The sequence below is a fragment of the Capsicum annuum genome, chromosome 9 (assembly GCF_002878395.1).
Source record: "Capsicum annuum cultivar UCD-10X-F1 chromosome 9, UCD10Xv1.1, whole genome shotgun sequence".
Lineage (NCBI taxonomy): Eukaryota > Viridiplantae > Streptophyta > Magnoliopsida > Solanales > Solanaceae > Capsicum > Capsicum annuum.
This window is the reverse complement of record NC_061119.1, coordinates 209,597,319-209,618,756: the sequence shown is the minus strand read 5'-3', so window position 1 is coordinate 209,618,756 and position 21,438 is coordinate 209,597,319. Positions and strand designations below refer to the sequence as shown.

At 36.2% G+C, this 21,438-nt stretch overlaps 1 pseudogene; it reads right to left on the bottom strand.

Annotated features, from left to right (window-relative positions):
- The window catches only part of LOC107848689, a 238,589-nt pseudogene that overhangs the window by 87,942 nt on the left and 129,209 nt on the right, over positions 1–21,438 (bottom strand).

Below are 21,438 nucleotides of genomic sequence, written 5' to 3'. Positions count from 1 at the left end.
ATATATATATATAATGAAAGAGTTGCATGGTTTGTCAAAAAAAATACATGACCACCATATGTTTGATGAAAGAATGAGAATCTTTGCATAGTTTTGCCTTGTGTTTCAGGACATGAAATATCTTATACTATTTGCATGTTTGGGTGGTCTGAATTGTGTTTTAATGAAAGAATCATGCATGATACATTATGGATAATAAATATGACTTGAAAGTCTTGGTGTGACGACACCAATTCAGATATTGCCATGGTAATTCAGAACAGAACAGAATGCATGTTTGCAATCAGATTTTCAGATTTTGAAACTTAGAATGATGCATGTTTAGAAATGGTTAAAAATGGGCATAAAAAGATGTTAGGTGGTTCCCCGAAGAAGGCACGAGTTCAGACTACTCATTTTAGGAAACTGTGTTTTGCCGATACGAGTTATTTAATCCCCTAGAGGGATTTTACGCTGGCCTAGAGCCCTGTGCGTATCAGACTCAGACACTCTAACCCTTGTAGAAAACTCTGGTTGGGGGCTTCCCCGCCGAGTCAATGGTGAATTCCATATAGCCCGTAGAATATCAGACTTGTAGGGGAGTGCCACCTAGCTCAGAAGTAATACAGAGATCAGAACTGCATTGAGAAAGCTTGCTTTAAGATTATTTGAAATTGCCCATGTGCTTTAAATTATGTCATGCATACTGTTTTACAAATTTCTCTCAATTATGTTTTATAAAATTCATTATTTTGGATTGCACTGCGCACCAGTACTTTGTATTGACCCCTATATTTCAGGGTCTGAGGCTCAGTGCAAAGTTCCTGCTAAGCCGTAGAATCTATCAGACAAAAGTGAGCAGTTGGTGAGCCTTCTTTATTACGGAAGGCCTTGTCTTTAGAACATTATTATGTTATTTTTGTATTGGGTCCGACTGGGGGCCTTGTTCCAGCTTTGTTCTAGACTTATGATTGATCTGATAATGTTAGAGATTTCGCGGACGAGTATCAGATATTGTTAGATGTTTATGGGTTTCATTATGTACTGTTCAGTTGAAGCTAGAAATGACCATGATTTTTTGCATTATTTTTCACATTTTCCCTATTGTATATGAATATTGTGCATGATTATCAGGTATAGAATGGCGCCCGGGCCTTCATGGTTTGGGATGCTCGTCACGGCTAGGGCCTCGGTTCATGTCGTGACAAGGGACTTCTTGAATCTCTAAAAGTGTAGAATAAACAATGTAATATTGATTCAAACAATTTTCCTCAACAAAAAATATGCAACGGAATCATACGATCTTTATGATAACCCCTAGGGAAATGGGTAAGCACGAAACCTGAGATAGCGAAACTTGACATCGACATGAATCTTGGCATATGTTTTATGGAACATGACCAAAACATTGTAAGACATAAATTTTCCTAAGAGTCCTCTGATTAAGATTGGCACAAGAGATGAGATAAGCTTCCCACGGAACATATGAATATTAGCATTCTCTATCTGACAAGATACAATGAAAAGACTTAAACTTAGACACACTACTTGTATATACCCCAACATCAATCACATACTTCATAATTTCCAACTCACAATTCTCCCGTAGCACATCTTACCTCAGAATTTGTGTCCTACGGTATAATACTTGTAGGTTGAAGCCCAGCTCAGAGGAGAGAGGTGCTAACTTAAACTACTGGACCCCATACTCTACATCACAAAAAGAAATCACCTCACCTCATCACTATAATTCAACAACCACAAGTCTTAATTCAAAGATACTAACACATGGCACATTGGTTCGTGTTTTCATCAATGGCAAAATTCAAGCCTACCACTACTACACCACACTTCATGGATCTCTCCAGTAAGACTAGCAAATTCAATCATTCTCACAAAGATTTTTTCCATATACTTCCCTCCTAACTATTTCACATAAAGAATATTCATCTCCTTCCTCCCCCCTGCTCCTATAACCGTAGTTCAAGAAATCACATTGAAAATTTTCACCTACACTGACATCTACTCCCCTACCTGAAACATTACTCCGCTCCCACAACCACCATCATACTGACATACGGAGGGTCATTAGGGGACCCGAGCATAAACATCATGAATGGAAGTAACACTATTAAACCATAACTTTTACTTATTACACTACTCAAGGAGGGACATTAAATGAAGATACGATAGAATCATAGAGTGCTTCATATATCAAGTGTTTGGATCACAAGTAAAGGGTTGTTCGGCATAACCACAACACAACATGATTTCTTGGGGCATACTACAGCGAGAAACATGGGTACACATATCTCATGACTTGTATAACATAAGGTAGGAATTCTTAAAGTCAATGATTGAGACAAAGATTGATACTTGAAGTTATTGCTTCTCATTTTCAGAGGTAAGATAGTCATAAGTTCGTACAACTTTATCGCTTTGGCTAATTCCAGCATAAAATGATTCAGTGACATACAAAAACACGTTTTCTTAGGACCAAGCATGTTGTGAGACATAGGTGTAGATCATGAGCAACATAACATATGGCTTGGATACTTGGAATATTGGATCACTGAGGGAAATTATTGCTTCTAGTTTGGAAGTCAGAACATGACATGAGTTACATGGAGAGCTCAAACCTTAGACATAGGCCGGTTTGACTATATAAGACATTGGTAGAATGAACTCCTAAACTGAAGTAGGAGGGACATGCTTGAATAGATATAGGTTTATCATGACTCTTCCCTAACTTGTCACAATAAGAAAATTCGGAAACTACCTTAATGTACCAACTCCCCCTTAGATCAAAGTCACAATCCTAGACTTGAGAACATAAACTCTCATCAATCTATAACCACAATTCGCAATACAATAGGAGGGGTATCTGTATACACATGAACACAAACTTCCCTCAATAATTTAACATAAGGACTCTAAATTCTTTCTAGGACATCCCCCCAAGGATACTAATCATAACTTCCTCTACCCCCAAAGTCATCCACTCATGACTAACATTATTATGGGCATGGACATTCATGCTTATAAATACTTAATACTCCATCTTCAACTCCTTAGAGTACTCGCATTACACCTCTAATCACAAAACATACAACTTAACAAAATTTGTAAAATCATACCCAAGGCTCATATAGCCTACCAATATTTCCTCAATTCAACTCTAACGAACACCGTACAACAACTCACCAGACTTCTCCATACTATAATTTCAAGAACACAAACTAGTTATGCAAAACACCTATACACATAAATGCTAAACTTTCCCTTTTTAATCATACTCTAAAGGCATTGCTTTTCGAGAATACTACTCTTAATTTTTGCTATCCTCTATCATCATCTACTTACAACTCCCAGTCCATGATCATACACAACCTCACTCCTTATCACATAAAAATCCAGTACTTAACCTTCTAACATTAGATCGTTAATGACATAACTTATATCATAAAATCTTACCTAAGGCCATACTAAAAAGAGGGTGCAACTTATTCTTATATACTTACGGCCTTATCCACTTAATGACTCACCTACCATTCATCATTTTAAGACTAGTCCGGATATACACATATACCTCACAATTACAACTTAAACTTTTCATAAGTTATCAATATAGGCTCTTTCACAATTCACATCAAGCCTACTAATTCATTCCTGCAAAAGATACATCATTAATCTTAAGCTACTATTCTTACCACCACATTCTACATATAAAGTTCAAGCCTATAGTGTAGCAAAAATCATGTATCACCAGTGAAACATGCAACATATTATACTAGTCCATCAAATTGGGAAATTAACTCAAAATGCTCATTTAAATTTAACTACTACCTACAATCGCAACCCCTCCCTGACATCACTATTACATCTCAAAATTCGCTACATACCTTCTCATAAGTAGTACTAGTTTACAACCACTAAAGAAAAGAAGGTCAAGGGGGTAAAGTCACATAATAGACATAGTCAACCTTAATTTTATAGTATAGCCTAATACGATCTTATCTACATATTCTACTTTCTCACATCATACTTACTTACCCAAGCATACCTTTAGACTACCCTCAAATTCCACAACAACAATGAGTATATAGTTATAACTTATTGGCTAATCTAACCGTTTCCATTCATAGCCTATAAGAGCTTTCTATAATGACCATAACTATCCACTCTAGGCTCCTTTTCTATTTTTTTGAATAAATAATAATCAAAGCCAAACACTCCCCCCGTGGAATACCATACAATTTACAATTATTACTACCATATTAGTCTATCACTACAAAATGGAAAACCACTCCTCAATCCACAGTTATGCAACTAAGCTAACTTCTGTATGCAAAAGTCCCCCTAATTTAGACTCTTAAGCTTGAGACTTCATATCACTAATTTCTGGATCATCTCACTACCAATAGGTCATGACAATTTAACATACACTACTACTCAGGCGAAAATACAATTCTAACATTCCACTATACATCATTCCCCTTATGCATGACATTTGCAATAAGAATCTTGAAAGGGACTGAATACACTTCACACCTCAGGATCGAACACACGATTGATGTAGATAAAGTTATAAGCTTGAATCAATACACTTTATAGCACTCATAGGCTCCCCTCAAGTCCTTGTGCAATTTCATAATCATTTATGACTAAATCAGAAAAGGACCACATCATTACTTGAATCACCTCAACAATAAGACATATCTAAGAACATCAGAGTAAGGAAAGAATTGGGATAACTTTACTTTCGTATGGAAGACACCATAGCATGAACTAGAGTATGAAAGAGAAACATTCTAGCTCCATAACATGAACTAGAACATGAAAAAGAGAAATATTCCTAAACTCCTTGTAGCCTCCTACTTATAAGTGTGGCGTGCTACACACCCATAAACAAGACTCTACTCTACAATATTCATTAATAAAGAAAAGAATGCAAAAATAAAATAAATGGAATCATGGTCATACTTTGAATTCAATTTAGCAATACTGGAAAGAAATCCATCAACATCTAAACAACATCTATTTCGGTCTGCGAAATCTCTAGTACATACGAAAACCAATGTAACTGTCTGAAATCTGGGACAAGGCCCCCAATGGACCAATACAATAATGAAATAACAATACCCTAATAATGGCCTTCCGAAGTAAGGGAGGCTTACCAACTGCACACTTCTGACTGTCAACTCTACGATTTAGCAGGACCTCTAGACTGAGCCTTAGACCCTGAAAGATAGGGGTCAATAAAATTGTACCGGTACGTAGAGAAATCCAAAATATTGAATTTATATAAATAAAATAGGTGAGAGCAGTTCATGTAACATCACATTGATATAGTTTAAAATACATGGGCAAATCTTTGATAATCATAAAACATTCTTGTCAATGCAGTTCTAATTGTTGTATTACTTCTGAGTTAGGTGGTACACCCTACAATGCTACACCCCACGAGCTATATAGAGTCCTCGCTAAAATCGGTAGCAAAGCCCCCAACCAAGGTTTGTCACAAGAGTTGGAGTTTTTGATTCTGATACGCCATAGGGAACTAGTCCAGCCTATAATCCCTCTAAGGGACATAATAATCCTGTATCGGCAAAATATGATATTGAGCAATTAGTTTTCTGGACTCGTGCCTTATTCGGGTAACCACCTAACATCTCTTTATGCCCATTTTTAGCCTTTTCTAAACATGTATCATTCTAAGTTCAAAATCTGAAAATCTGAAGGAAAATCCACATTTTGTTCTGTTCTGTGCTACTATGGAATTATCTGAATTGGTATTGTCATACCAAGACTTGCAAGTTATGTTTTTGTGCCATAAAAATCATATCACAATTTTATGTTTCAAAACATAAAGTTTAGACCACTATACTTCAAACAATTCAAGAAGATTCATTCTTCAAATACATTTATCAAATCATGCAAAGGTCATTCCTTTCAATGATTTCAACAAACATGTTGTGGTCATGTATTATTGGCAAACCATGCAATTCTTTAAATGTATATATATATATATATATATATATATATATTCAATATTTATCAACATGAAAAATCCCTCTCAACAATTTAAATATCAATTTTAAATCATTCAACAATAGTCAAGAATATTAATATCATGCTTCTGAATAACATTCTAAAATCAAAAGGTGTTGCAACATGAGAGGGAGCGTAAATAGTCATACTCTCAATTAAATTATCAACTTCAAACACTTGCATGCATATATACAATTACAAATCAATTTGGGGGAAAGGCCTCAAGACCAAATCAATATCCTCAAAAGTTCTAAAACATGAATCTAATTATAAATCTCAAATCCTTTCTGAAATTTCATGATTTCTAAACCTTTAACATGATTAAGAAGAATTTAATATGCCCATGTAGTTTTGGGAAACCCCATGTACCTTAGTTACGAAGAATGCACGAAGAAATTTTGAAAAATTGGACTTTTAGGCTTGATTGTCCAAACCCTAGTTGTTTTCTCCCCTTGTGTTCTTGAAAGATGAATTTTAGGGTTTTTTAAGGAGTTAAAATGTTACTAATGACCTTAATTTCATTAAAGGATGATTAGGGATGGTTTTGGAGTGTAAAAAGACTTGGGTTCCCTTAAAATAACTTTAAAATGACATTTTTATGTCCTTGGGCCATAGGGCATGCGACGCATTGCCTATGGCCTAATCTAGGAAATGCCACGCATTGTTTATCACCCAAAATAGGTTGGGAGTCGCATTACCCATCACCCAAAGTGGGTTGGGCGACGCATTGCCCATGGCACAACAATTCCAGTAGCCTTAGGCAATTTGCTAGGCAATGCACTCCAATTTGTAAAGTCATAACTTTTTACTCGGGTATCAGATTTAGGCAAAACTGGTATCGTTGGAAAGCTACTTTGAAAACCTTTCATTTGATATATAGTAAGCCCTCTAATTCATTATATACAAAATGTTATGGTCAATTAAAGTTGACCTAAGTTTTGATGCTCACTAAAATGAAAACTATAGGAAAGCTTCCAACTCGTCCTTGGGTTAAGGGACCTCTATGATCTCAATTCATGCTCAACCAGATTATCATACTACATGATTGATCAACACACTATATTTGCATTGGATTTATGGCTTTTGAAACCTTTGCGCGAAGAAAACGACGGTTTACGTTCTAGCCCGAAATGTGGGGTGTTACATTATGACTCACCAAGGAATTATTAACCACACATCATGCCCATACACCCCTCAGCAGAAAGGAAAAATAGGCATCTCATTAAAACTGCTCATATTCTTCTTATTGAATCCCATGTTTCACTATGTTTTGGGGGTGATGCAGTCCTCGTATCTTGTTATCTCATTAATAGAATGCCATCATCTTCGATTCATAATCACATTTCCCATTCCATAATATTTCCTTAGTCATATCTCTATTATATCCCCTCCTTGTGTTTTTTGGGAGCACGTGTTTTGTTCATAACTTAGCCCCAGTAAAAAAGAAATTAGCCCTTCGTGCTCTCAAATGTGTCTTCTTTGGTTACTCTAGAGTTCAAAAAGGGTATCGATGCTAGTCACCTGATCCAGGTCGCTACCTTATGTTCGCCGATGTCACATTTTTTGAAACTCAACCTTACTATATATCTTCTGATCATCTTAATATCTCTACGGTCTTACCCGTACCTCCATTCTTACCCACACTAACCTTTGAGGAATCTACAATTACTTCTAAATCTTCAGCTGTAATGCTACCACTTTTGACTTATCATCGCCGCCCACGTCCATTATTAGTTCTAGATAATTCGTGCCATGCACCTGAAGTTTCCCCTACTGCGAACTTGTCTCCTACTAGCTAATCAGTTGCACTTGAAAATGGTACAAGATCTACTCGTAATGCTAACCCACATTATACTTTCTTGAGTTATCATCGTTTATCATCACCCCATTATGCTTTTGTATCATCTTTGTCCTCTATTTCTATCCCTAAGACTACAGGTGAAGCACTTTTCCATTCAAGTTAGAATCAGGCTATGATTGATGAGATGTCTGCTTTACATGCGAGTAGTACTTAGGATTTTGTTGTAAATCTATTATTGGTTGCCATTGGGTTTATGCAGTCAAAGTTTGTCCAAATGGTCAGGTTGATAGGCTTAAGGCTTGCTTTATTGGAAAAGGATACACAAATATTCGGGCTTGATTATAGTGACACTTTCTCTCCTGTGGCTAAAATAGCATATGTCTGTCTTCTTCTATCTATGGTTGTCATTCGTTATTGGCCCCTTTATCAGTTAGACATTAAGAATGCTTTTCTGCATGGTGATCTTGAGGAGGAAGTCTATATTGAGCAACTACCTGGTTTTGTTGCTCAAGGGGAATCTAGTAACCTTGTATGTCGATTGCGCAGGCCAATCTATAGTTTGAAATAGTCCCCTCGAGCGTGGTTCAAAAAGCTTAGCACATTAATTCAGGAGTTTGGCATGATTCATAGTGAAGCTGATCATTCAGTATTTTATCGCCATTCTAAATCAAATTTTTTTATTTATGTAGTCGTTTATGTTGACGATGGCATTATCACCAGCAATTATCAAGATGGTATCATTAATTTGAAGCATCATCTCGTTTAGCATCTCCAGACTAAAGACCTCGGCAAACTGAAACTCCCATGGATCTAAATGCTAAACTTTTACCAGGACAGGGAGAATCACTAAGTGATACTGGAAGGTATAGATGGTTGGTTGGAAAGTTGAATTATCTCACAATGACTAGATCTGACATCTCTTTTCTCGTGAGCGTTGTAAGTCAGTTTATGACTTCCCCCTTTGATAGTCATTGGGACATAGTTTTTCGTATTTTGTGATATATAAAGTCATCTCCAAGTAAAGGACTACTCTTCGAGGATCGAGGCCATGAGCATATTATTGGATATACAGATGTTGATTAGGCTGGGTCACCCTCTAATAGACGATATTGTGTTTTAGTAGGAGGTAATTTGGTGTTTTGGAAGAGTAAGAAACAGAGTGTGGTTGCTCAATCTAGTGTTGAAGTAAAATATCGAGCAATGATTGCAACAACTTGTGAGCTAGTTTTGGTCAAACAATTGCTAAGAGAACTAAAATTTGGAGAAACTGGTAAGATGGAACTCGTATGTGATAATCATGCAGCCCTTCTATTGCAGCTAATCCAGTGTTCCATGAGAGAACTAAGCACATAGAGATTGATTGTCACTTAGTCAGAGAAAAGATACTGTCCGGAGACATTGTTACAAAATTTGTGAAGTCAAGTGATCAACTTGCAGATATCTTCACCAAGTTGCTCACTAGTCCTCGTATAAATTATATTTGTAACAAGCTAGGTACATATGACTTGTATGCACTAGCTTGAGAGGAGTGTTAGAATATGAGTAGGAACGAGAATAGTATACAAAATCCTACATGGAAAAGGATAGTGATGTAGTGTCTATAAATAGGATCTCAATGTAATAATTTACACACAATTCAAATAATATTTTTCTCCATTTTTTCTCACGACAACCAACAGATAACTTAACAGAATGTAAAGCAGCCTTTTTACCCAAGTTTAAATAGGAATTGGAGTTACTACAGCTCCTCCGAAAGCCTTTTTGAACCAGTCCTGCGAACAAATAGTCACCAAAATAGAAGTTCCGATGCTACAGAAGAACCTTCAGAGATTGCTCTTCATCCACAAAATGAAATAGGAATTGGGTATCATTCAACTGTTAATCTTCATCCCCTCTACTACATCCCATCCCACTATTCGGCTGCCAAATTCTTGAACGCTTCTGGAGATCCAACCCATTTGACGAAGGATCCAACCAAACATGATTTCAGAAAACTTTTTCTCTTCAAAATGTAGTCCTCTGACAGCAAGAAGCTAGGTTCTTTTGAAGACTCTATTCTTTGACATCTACCACCTAAATCAAGAGATGGCCAAGCTAAGCTTCTATGAAAGACATGTTCTCCCTCTTCATATAGTTTAGAGAGAAGTAGGAGCTGCTCTCGCTAGACATCTCTTATTAGCTACTAGATTATGAAAATGAAATAATAAAAATTAGCTAAGTACTAGAATTAGCGCTATGATGATCTCAAATGTTAACAGTGTTCTAAGTAAAATGATTTTATTGGAAGTAGACAGCTGCTGAGACATTGTGTCTTAATATTTTTCTCCTGTGGATAGATGGCACTAGCAAAGAATGCTAAGGTATACTAGCATTAGATGAAAAGAAACTGAAAAGAAGTCATCTCAAGATGCAACTCTGAATAAAGTACTGGTTTTCTGATTTAACTAGAAATGTCCTTTGTTCATCACCAGAGAGATGAGGAATCAAACTAATAAACCATCATTTGCTTAAGGATTTAACTCCAGAAGTCAGACAGTTCAAAATGCCATCTTTAAAGGCATCTTTGCAAAATAAATGGCTTCGGCTTATGCTTCAACTATATCTGTTAAGCCTCCATTTGGGACATTCTTTGCAAAACTCAGTAACTTGTTCCTTAAGACAGATTACTGTTCTTTAGAACTGGGAATTCTTCCCATCTCATGCTCTTTTCCCTGGACCAACATACATATCTCCAAACAAAAACTCCTAATGATATAGAATCTATGCAAGTGTACCAAAAAGGCAATAACTAACCAACTTTGACCCCAATTAGTTGGGGTGTTACATATATGGATACTTTGCTTTCGCGTATTCTATTCTTGGTTGAGTTCCTCATGGATTCTAACCAAGAAACTGTAAACAACTTCACTCCATGTCATCTTACGCATACTTCATCGCATTACTACTTTTAATCACCAGCGTCACACATGCAACAACAGACGTGTTCGGATGTCTACATGGGACATAAAACCATCTCACACAACCTTCAATTATTGTATACCCCGAAAGTACTTCATACACCTTCCATTAGATGCATTCATCTCTAATATTCTTTAACCTTGTATGAACGCATATCCATCCTAACATGCATTCCTAGGATGCTCAACGTGTGGATATGTTGAGCGTCTAAATTCTATGCTACTCATATTTGTAGATAAGTTGGGCCTAAGAGACCAAACAGTCAATTTCATGTAACATTACTAGTTCCACAACTGTTCATGGAGCCAACTCCCCCCAGAATTCAAAAGCAAGTTCGATGAAATTGAACATTACAAAAGCCCTTTACCTCGCTCCTCAAACACTTTTTCCCGTTTCTATCATATATCTTCATAGCTGAAAAATGCTGCACTGTCTTTCATTTCACTTACCATTCAAGCCAACTGTAACAAGAATGGATAATTCTGTGCTTTGACCTGCGAGAGTAAAAAAGACAAAAGAAAACGCCAAAGACATTAAGTTGTCAACATAAGAAACTTAAGTACACTTTCCTGATTGACTTGCCCAATGCACAAACCTTAAGTACTTTTTTCGGAGATGGATATATTACTTACATTATCAACAGGGGAATATGACTTCATGTAGTAATAGAATTCTTCCTTACGTGGATCACCCCATTCCTGTAGCAAATGAAGAGATTAAACATAAGCCACAAACTTCAAAATATTCAATCTTCCAGGTCCCTCAAATATTAATTAGAGCCAAGGCATCACAATCTGATTCTCACAACTCCTCAAATATACCTTAAGCCCATTTGGATCCATGTTCCAAAAATATTTTACTAGTACAGCTTATCACTGGAAAACCTGGGGCATAAATCCCAACGCCATTACCACAAAAGCGTGCCCTCAGATACATTCTTGTAACATATCCTCATATTGATCATCTAAATGATTTAAAATGGAGAATCCGCAACAATGAATGTCATGCCACTTAAATTTCTCAATAAAGTAAGTCACACACGGATTTAAATTAAAGAGGTCTAACCTCCCACTCTGAAGTTGTTAAAGGAATAGTTGAATCAAGCATTGTAGTTACAAAATCTACAAAAGGAACCCCAGCCACAGCGGCTTTAAACAAATCAGGCCGCATGTTAACAACAGCACCAATCAGCAATCCACCTGCACTTCTTCCATTGATACAAAGTTTTTCCTTGCAACAGTACTTGTCTATTAAATACTCTGCACAAGTAATGAAATCTGTGAAAGTATTTTTCTTTTTCAACAGTTTCCCATTTTCATACCACTGTCTCCCCATTTAGCCACCTCCACGAATGTGAGCAATAGCATAAATGAAACCCCAGTCTAACAGAGACAAACGTGATGCCTTGAAAGTGGGATCAATACATACCTGTTAGGAATAAGGCATTTGCAGAGTCAGCAAAAAATGACCAAGCTATAAGTTCTAACCAACCGATTAATGACTGTGACCTTGCACAAAATATCAATCTCAGGAATTCCACACTTGATAGACCGAAGACTTTACATCAATTCAAGTAGAAAGCCGTCTGTTGGTGAATTTTCATTTATACCGAGGACAACGTGTACATTTCTTGTATTCTCCATTAAAAAAGAAACAACAAAAGGATTCATTTGATAGTAAATCATAGATGATCAAATTAAAACCATACACGAATACCCACTGGCTACACACAAGCCATTCTTTAAAAATTTTGACAGTTTGACTACCGAAATCACATGAATATCAGATCTTTTCATACAACATCGCATTTTTGACCGGCAGTATTTTCTACAAAGAGTAAACTTCATAAGCTTTTGTACCATTTACACAAATGCCCATCAGTATAAAAAGCGACATGTCACATAAATTTTCCATCTAAGATCTGTGAAATTTCATAAAACACAGTGTTCAGAAACAATCAGATGCTACCATAATGCGCTTAGCCTAACCATAACAAAGAGATATTGACCTTCTTCCTTCTTCCTTCAGATAAACAAGAAAAGGAAGGACAAACAGATAGTAGTACTCCACATTTAGTTACTCAATTATTAACTGTATTAGCAAGTAAATCACCTCATAGGATCCATAACCATAAAGAAGCAATGGATCTGAACTATCAAGTTTTACAAGATTCTCATGATAGATTATTGATATAGGTATCTGTGTGCCATCTGAAGCAGTAGCCCATTGCCTCTCAGTCACATAATTTGATGCATCAAAGACTCCCAGGACCTAAATAAGATAATGAAACGAACCATTACAACTAATAACCGAAGTTCAATAACCACTAATTGCTGTCAGAGAATGTGAAGATGTTCCAAAAATGCCAAGAACCATCAGAATAGTCATATAAGACTGCTATTCATACTTCTAGTACGATACTTCAAAAGTTGACCAAGATGTTCTTTCTTTGAGATGAGCGAAAAATTCTGAAAGGCAGAAGCATGTAATCAGTATGCAATGACTGCTTATCTCATCAGTAAATAAGATACATGTGAGAATTTCTTAAACTTCAAAAAGATAAGACTAGAATGAGAAGACCAAAATACATGTGTATTTATTTCTATATATAAAATAGATTATCTATTTCTGTATATGAAAAAGTAATAGTTTCCAAGGCAAGGAGATGAGTTCTGAAACTACTACTCCTCTCCGTCTCATTTTATGTGATACTTTTTTCTTTTTAGTCTTCCTAAAAATAAAATTAAACCTATATATATTTAGAAACAATTCAACTTTAGACTTGTTATTACCCTTAGTGAGATGATTGTCAAACAAATGTGTATGACTTGTTTTAGACAAGAAGTTTCAAAAATGTGTTTTTCTTTCTTAACCCATGTGCCCACAGTCAAATACCATCACATACAATGGAATAGAAAGAGTTTTGTCATGCAATCATTCAATTTGATGCATGTTAGAATATGAGTAGGAATAGGAATAGGAATAAGAATAGCATATAGAATCCTACTTGGAAAAAGATTATAAAGTAGTGTCCTATTAGGAAATGGATTTGAATGTAGTGTCTATAAATAAGACCTCAATTTAATAATGTAGTTACAACAATTCAATAATATTTTTCTCTTATATTCTCACATGGTATCAGAGCTTCCACAATCTTTATAAAGAATCAAAGATTCCGCTGCCGGCGGGCAGCTATAATTCATATATGCTGCCCGTCTGGCCAATGATTATGTTAGCAAAAGTTGGATCACCGTGTATCTTTCTGGTGACTCTTTTATCACATATGATTTGCGTAGCATAATGCATCTATCTGGTGACTGCTTTCTCATATCAGATTTGCGTATTATCGTGCATTCTTTGGGCTACTTCTCATATTTAATTTGCATTGTACCGTGCAACTTTTTGGACTACTTTCTCATATCTGAGTTGAATAGTACCATGTGTTTTTTCGGTGACTCCTGAGATCTGATTTGCGTAGTCCCATGCATATTTATAGTGACTCCTCAGATCTGATTTGTGTAGGGTCGTGCCATCATTCTAGTCCTACCTATATAATTTCTTTTTTTCATTAGGGTCATGTCGTCATTCTAACTCTACCCATATATTTTTTCTTTTTCCAGTACGGTCGTACCATTATTCCGACCCTATCCATATAATTTCTACTTCTCAGTAGTGTCGTGCCATCATTACGAGCCTACCCATATAATTCTCTTTCTTAGTAGGGTCGTGTCATTATTCCGACCATACCCATATAATTTTTTCTCAGAATGTGGCCACTTTTCATCCATCAAATCTAATTATCCGACATGCAAGCATGTTTCAACTAGTTCTTCATTGACTTTTTTGTTCAAGATCTACTCATCTCTTGATTTCGAGATGAACCATATAGTTTATACCAGATTTCGGCAATTTTTCATTGACAGATAGACTTTCCAGCAATGTTTATGGCACGACCCGAACTAGGGCCTGGCCGTAACGGACATCCCGAACCACGAAGGCCCGGAACGCCCTTCTCTATCTGATAATCATGCACAACATTCATATAAATAAAGAAGATGCGAAAACATAAGCAGCTACGGAAACATGGTCAAATTCTAATTTCAACATAAGTGCAGAAACTGTACTGCAACTACATCTAAATAACATCTGACTCAGTCTGTGAAATCTCTACTACATAAAAATTTGACAACTATCTGAAAACTGGGACAAGGCCCCCAGTAGACCAATAAGTGACATAATTTTAAAAGATAGGCCTTTTGGGATAGAGAAGGCTCACCAACTGGACAAATCAACTCTGTTTGAAATAATCTACTGCCTTTCTGGATCCCTAGACGGAGCCTCAGAACCTGGAGGGAGGAGGGAGGCCAATACAAATGTACTGGTATGCAAAGTATTCCAAAATAAAGCTTTTATATAAATAAAATAGTTGGAGAGAAATTTGTCACATACCATTCATAAAATAGTTCTAAAACACATGGGTACTTTCTGTAAATCACAAATCATTCTTGTCAATGCAATGTCTGATCTATGTATAAATTCTGAGTTAGGTGGGACTCCCCTACAATTTTGATATTCCACGGGCGATATGGAATCCGCCATTGTCTCGGTGGGGAAGCCCCCAACCTGAGTGTGCCACAAGGGTTGGAGTTTCTGATTCTGATACACCACACGGAACTAGACCAGTATAATATAATATACCCAGATCGGCAAATTACGATTTTGGGCAATGAGTTTTTTGAACTCATGCCTTCTTTGGGGAACCACCTAAGCTCTCTTCATGCCCATTTTTATCCTATTCTGAATCGTGCATTTTCTAGTTTCAACATCTGAAAAGTCTGATTTCAAACATGCATTCTATTCTGTTCTGAAATTATCATGGCATAATCTGAACTGGTGTCGTCACACCAAGACTTGCAAGTCCTATTTCTGAGCCATATGCATTAAGCATGATCTTTCATTTAAAACATAGTTCAGAACACCCAAACATGCAAGCAGTATAAGAGATTTCATGCTCCGAAAACATAAGTCAAAGCTATGCAAGAACTCTTCAAACATAAGGTGGTCATATGCTTTTGGCAAAATCCATGCACTCTTTCATTATATGTATTTTAAACATTTTTTCAATACAAACAACCCTCTCTTTGGAAATCAAGATTCATAATCAAATCATTCATAAATTAAGACACTTAGTAACATGCTTTTCAAGATACATTTAAAAACAATCTATGTCATATGATAAGTAAGGAAAAATCAATAGAAGAGAGGGATTTTCACATGAATCATGCTCTTAATTCAATCATCAACATTAACCATGTATGTATATATATATATATATATATATATATATATATATATATATATTTCAATTCAAATAAATTCGGGGAAGGCCTAAAGAACAAAACAATACCATCAAAACTTCTAAAACATCAATTTATTCACAAATCCGAAACCCTTTTCGTAAAAATATGATTTCTATTCCCATGAGATTTTAGGAAAACCTTGCGTACCTTAACCTCGAAAGATAATAGGTAATTCTCGAAGCTTTCAGATTGGGATTCTTGTTTGAAACCCTAGAGAGCGTTCTTGATGAATTTTGGTGAAAGTATGTATATTTAGGTGTATTTGGGATTAAATCCCGTGTTTGGATGGGTTTGGGGCAATGGGAAATGTCTAGTTTGACCTTGGAATTTATAATCCGGGACTGGAACGCAGTCAAAAGATTCACCGCGATGCGCTGGAAATTGCGGTGAGCTACTGGAACTGACAATTGTCAATTTAAGGCTCATCACGATGCGGTGGCCAGTCAATGGGGAACGCTGACACTAAAAATGCTCTAACTTCTTCGTTGAGTGTCCGTTTTAGGCGAATTTGGTATCGATGGAAAGCTAATTTGAAGATATTTCATTTGATATATAGTAGGCCACCCATTTCATTATATACAAGGATCTATGGTCGGTTGAAGTTGACTCAAGTTTTGATGCTCACTAAAACTCGAACGATAGGAAAGTTTTCAACTTGACCCTGAGTTAGGGGACCTTTATGATCTCAATTCATGTTCAAATAGGTTACTAAACTACATTCTTGATTAACATGGAAAATTTTCATAGGATTTATGGCTTTTGGATCATCTACGCATAGAAATGACGGTTTTCATTCTAGTCCGAAACACGGGGCGTTACAATATCTCCCCGTTTGGATCATTCATCCCCGAATGATATGTAGGAATGTTGAAGCTTATAGGTATAGAATAACGTGGAGCTAATGTGTCTTCTAAGAAAGGATATAACTGATCTGAAATATTTAAACTTCTATCATGAAACTGAATTCTGAGCGGACATGACTTCACTTACTTCAAGGGGTTGATTCATGCAGAGAGTTTAAGATTCCGTTGAAGTGTTCATGATCAAATCATACATATTGACTAGGAATTGATAACTTATGCAAGTACAAATCATGAGACAATATGTCTAAGATCGCACCAGGTTACTGTACTGCCTGAGCTAAAAGACTTGGAAACATTTGAAATTATGCTCTGCATTATTATGAACCGAGTCATGACTAAGTAGCTGAATTTGAAACATAATGCTTTGACAGAAATGAATTTGCAACTTACATGGATGAAATAGATTATCTCTTGGGATGGTCATAAGCTTGAGGCTTTGGATAGTAGGACTGGGTGAAAGGTAGAAAACCACAGTAACTTGTCTATCCAACTGTTCAAATGAATTACTGTCTATACAGACTGAATTATGCTGGACCCTCATACTTAACTGGAGTATCTCATTCAACACTCTTTCTAAAGAAGTTATAGCAGCATTAGGGAGCAAAGAATCCTGGGCACTAGTTACACAAGACATCCAACTAAGGAATCACCACAATGACATTACTCTATAGCATGGAATATAGATATATAACTTATAAACTAGGATAAAACTACCAGGCCTTAGGCAATGCACTTCTTACTTTCAAGCTGAGCGCACTTCTCGAATACTCCCTTAACTATATTATTCCCTTTAAATACCATACTCGTTGATTCAAATTGTAATCCTCATATGGTCATTCATAAATCTTTCTACTAATGCCTAAAGTAACATAAGTCCTCTCACCATGATCAAGCCTAACTTCAAATCACAAAACACAACATGCCACACCACGATAATGGTCCAAACCATATGATTCAATCTTCTACCCTTTTTAGAGATCGCACCCTAAAAATAACTTGCCTTACTACTTCAATGACTAACTCTGATATCTTACTATGGATTCACTAGCGCATATTGCGTTCATCCACTTAAATCTCAACACGTCATTCCAGCCTATCTTTATAACCACATATAAAATCCAAGGCAAACACCCATAAGGACATACTTCACATATTCTCTAATCCACTATCAACATAACTCCCACACACTACCCTAAGAACATACACACACAAATTTCCACTAACCATCATATCTATCAAAGACTTGGCCCCAGATCTTACTTCACACTTATGGCCTTATCCAAAATAAGAATACTATGATCTTTCATTGAAAAGAAATATTTACTCATCACCACCATCTTCACATATGGAGGAGTCACTAATAGGTTAGAACATAAGACCTTGAAACATGGGAGGATATTATACGAGACTTGACACTTAACTGAGGCCGAAGGAATAGCAAATCAACATAAGGGATTTATCAAAGTGATCTAAATTAGGGTATACATAACTATAACATGAATCTCGTCAATCATAAAAAGTTTAGCATGAATTATGGGAACTGAGCACACTATAAAGAGTGAGTACATGAGTCATGAGCTGCATGACCTCAATTTGAAGTTCATAACATATGGAATGTGATTCCGACTACGGAATGAACTGGAACTCCTTAGTCTAGAACTGGAAGAGCACATGATTCTCTATCATATACATGAACGAGAGCGAACTATGATCATGGAACTAAAACATAAAGCATGAGTAAGTATTGGGATAACTGAAAAATATTGAGATAAGAATGGGTTGAGCCTCACCCTCACTTCCTGACGTTCTATATCATACTGACATCACTACAAGAATCTGAGAGCCTATCTTGGTCATTTGTTCTAGAATCTCTCTTTTAGCTTAAAGCCATCATCTTATGTTCATGAGACCCCTTACTAGACTCTAAACTGGACTACACTCTCTACATTTTGTGGTCTGGAATACGACGATACACGTATTTAATAGAACTTAACACAAATAACTACACTTGGAAGTGGAAAACCCACTGCTAATACCACCTTCTGAGACACGCTCTATCATTCTATAGACCTAATAGTCCTCACATAATACTGGAACACTTACTTCAGATCTTCATAAGTATCCCTATAGTTGGAGTGTACACCCTCCAGCGCTTCAACTCTTATTTCTATTAGCTCAATCTTCAAGAACTCAAACTTAGATTCTAACACTTAGCATGGATATCACCAAGCCTCTGATGAACCATACTACTTCCATCATAGCATATCAATATCGCAACTCTGACTTATATCTCTCCACTATGAAAATTCAAGATCATATCAAAAGGCCCAACACTATCAATCAGAACTCCTTTACTTGGCTATTTAGAACACGATATACCATCAAGAAACTCAACATTCCTACTAGTCACACACAAAATGTAATAGCCTTAGAAAAATTACCGCAACCTCATATCACCTTGGGCATACTTCCATATCATACATACAACATCATACTTCATTACGAATCAAATAAGCTTAGGCTCTGGCATACACTGTTCAAGCCTATTAGATCACTTCCATAAAACTAGTATTATTAACCAAGAAATCATCACATCCGCCGTCATGGCCATCAACTGTTCAAACATAATTTCTAGTGCTAAATATGATTTACAACCCAACCTTACACACAATTTTCATAAAACATTCATCCTTAATCTTAAGCCACTATTCTTACATCACATTCTATATTAAATTCAAACCTATAGTCTAACATCAATCGTTTACCACCAATGAAGAATGCAACATAATATATTAGTTCATCAAATTGGGACATTCTACCCAAATACCTCAAAAAAAATCTACTACATACTTTCTCACAAGTAGTACTAGTTTACAACTACCAACAAAAAGAAGGTTAAGGGGGGTAAAGTCACATAATAGACATGGTCAACCTTAATCTTACATCATAACCCCATACAATCTTATCTACTTATACGGTTTTCTAACATCACACCTACTTACCCAAGCATACATTTAGACTACTTTCAAATTCCACAAACAACCATGAGTCTATAATCCTAACTTACTGGCTAATCTAGCCATTTTCATACTTCAAGAAAACAATAATTCACCTTGACTAATAACTCCTTCTTTACCTTCTACTAAACTAACACATAAGGATGTATCACTTCATTACCAACGTTATACATATATTCAATAAATTTCCCTCACCACCTTTCTTGCCATTTCGCCTCTAAACCCCCAGTTCCAACCAACACAAGAACAACAAGATGAACAAAAAATTGCTAGTGAATCAAAATAGGCCTCCCACGGCTTCACTAGACTTTGATTTTTTGTGTTTTGAATAAGAAAATGAAATGACTAACAAAGCAACTATGCTAGTGAATCGAAAGATCCCCACAGACTACCGTACAATCCACATATGTTACTAGCTACCGCATTAGTCTATCACTATAAAAGGGGTAAATCATCCTCAAGCATCGGTTATTCAACTAAAATATTTATCTACACAAAAATCGTTCTTACTCTGATTTCTAACCTTGTGACTTCATATCACCAACTTCTTGGTCTAATCTCACTACCAATAGGTCGTGGCACCGACACTTTAACTTATACTACTACTCAAGTGGAAATACAATTCCAATATTCTGCTACACATTGTTCTCTCTTAACCATGACATTTGCAATATAAATTCTGAAAAAAATGGAATACTCTTAATACTGTAGGACAAAAAGCACGATTTCATTGAAATCAAAGTTCACACTAAAATCAATACACTCTGAGGCACTAATGGACTCTTCTCAAGTCCTTGCACAAATTATAAACTCTTATGTGGCTCAACCATAAAGAACCATACCATTTAAACTATAAAATTCTGCACTTGAATCACCCCAATAATGAGACATATCTAGGCATATGAAAGTAAGGAAAGAATTGGGATGACTTTACTTTCATATGGGGACACCTTAGCACGAATTAGAGTATGGAAAAGGAAGATTCTGGATCAAAAGCACGAACTAGAATATGAAGAAAGAAAAACATTCCTAAATGCCTAGTATCCTCCTGCTTATAAGTGTGGCGCGCTACATACCCATAAATAAGACTCTACCCGACATGATTTTGCAGACACCCTGGGACCATGAACCGTGCTTTGATACCAAGTTTATCATGACCCAAACTAGGGCCTGGCCATGATGGACATCCCAAACCATGAAGGCTCGGAACGCCCTACCCTATTTGGTAATCATGCACAACATTCATATAAGTAAAACATATGTGGAAACATAATCAGCTACGAAAACATGGTCAAATTCTAATTTCAACATAAGTATAGAAAATGTAGTCCAACTATATCTAAATAACATCTAACTCAGTCTATGAAATCTCTACTACATAAAAATCTGTCAACCAACTGAAAACTGGG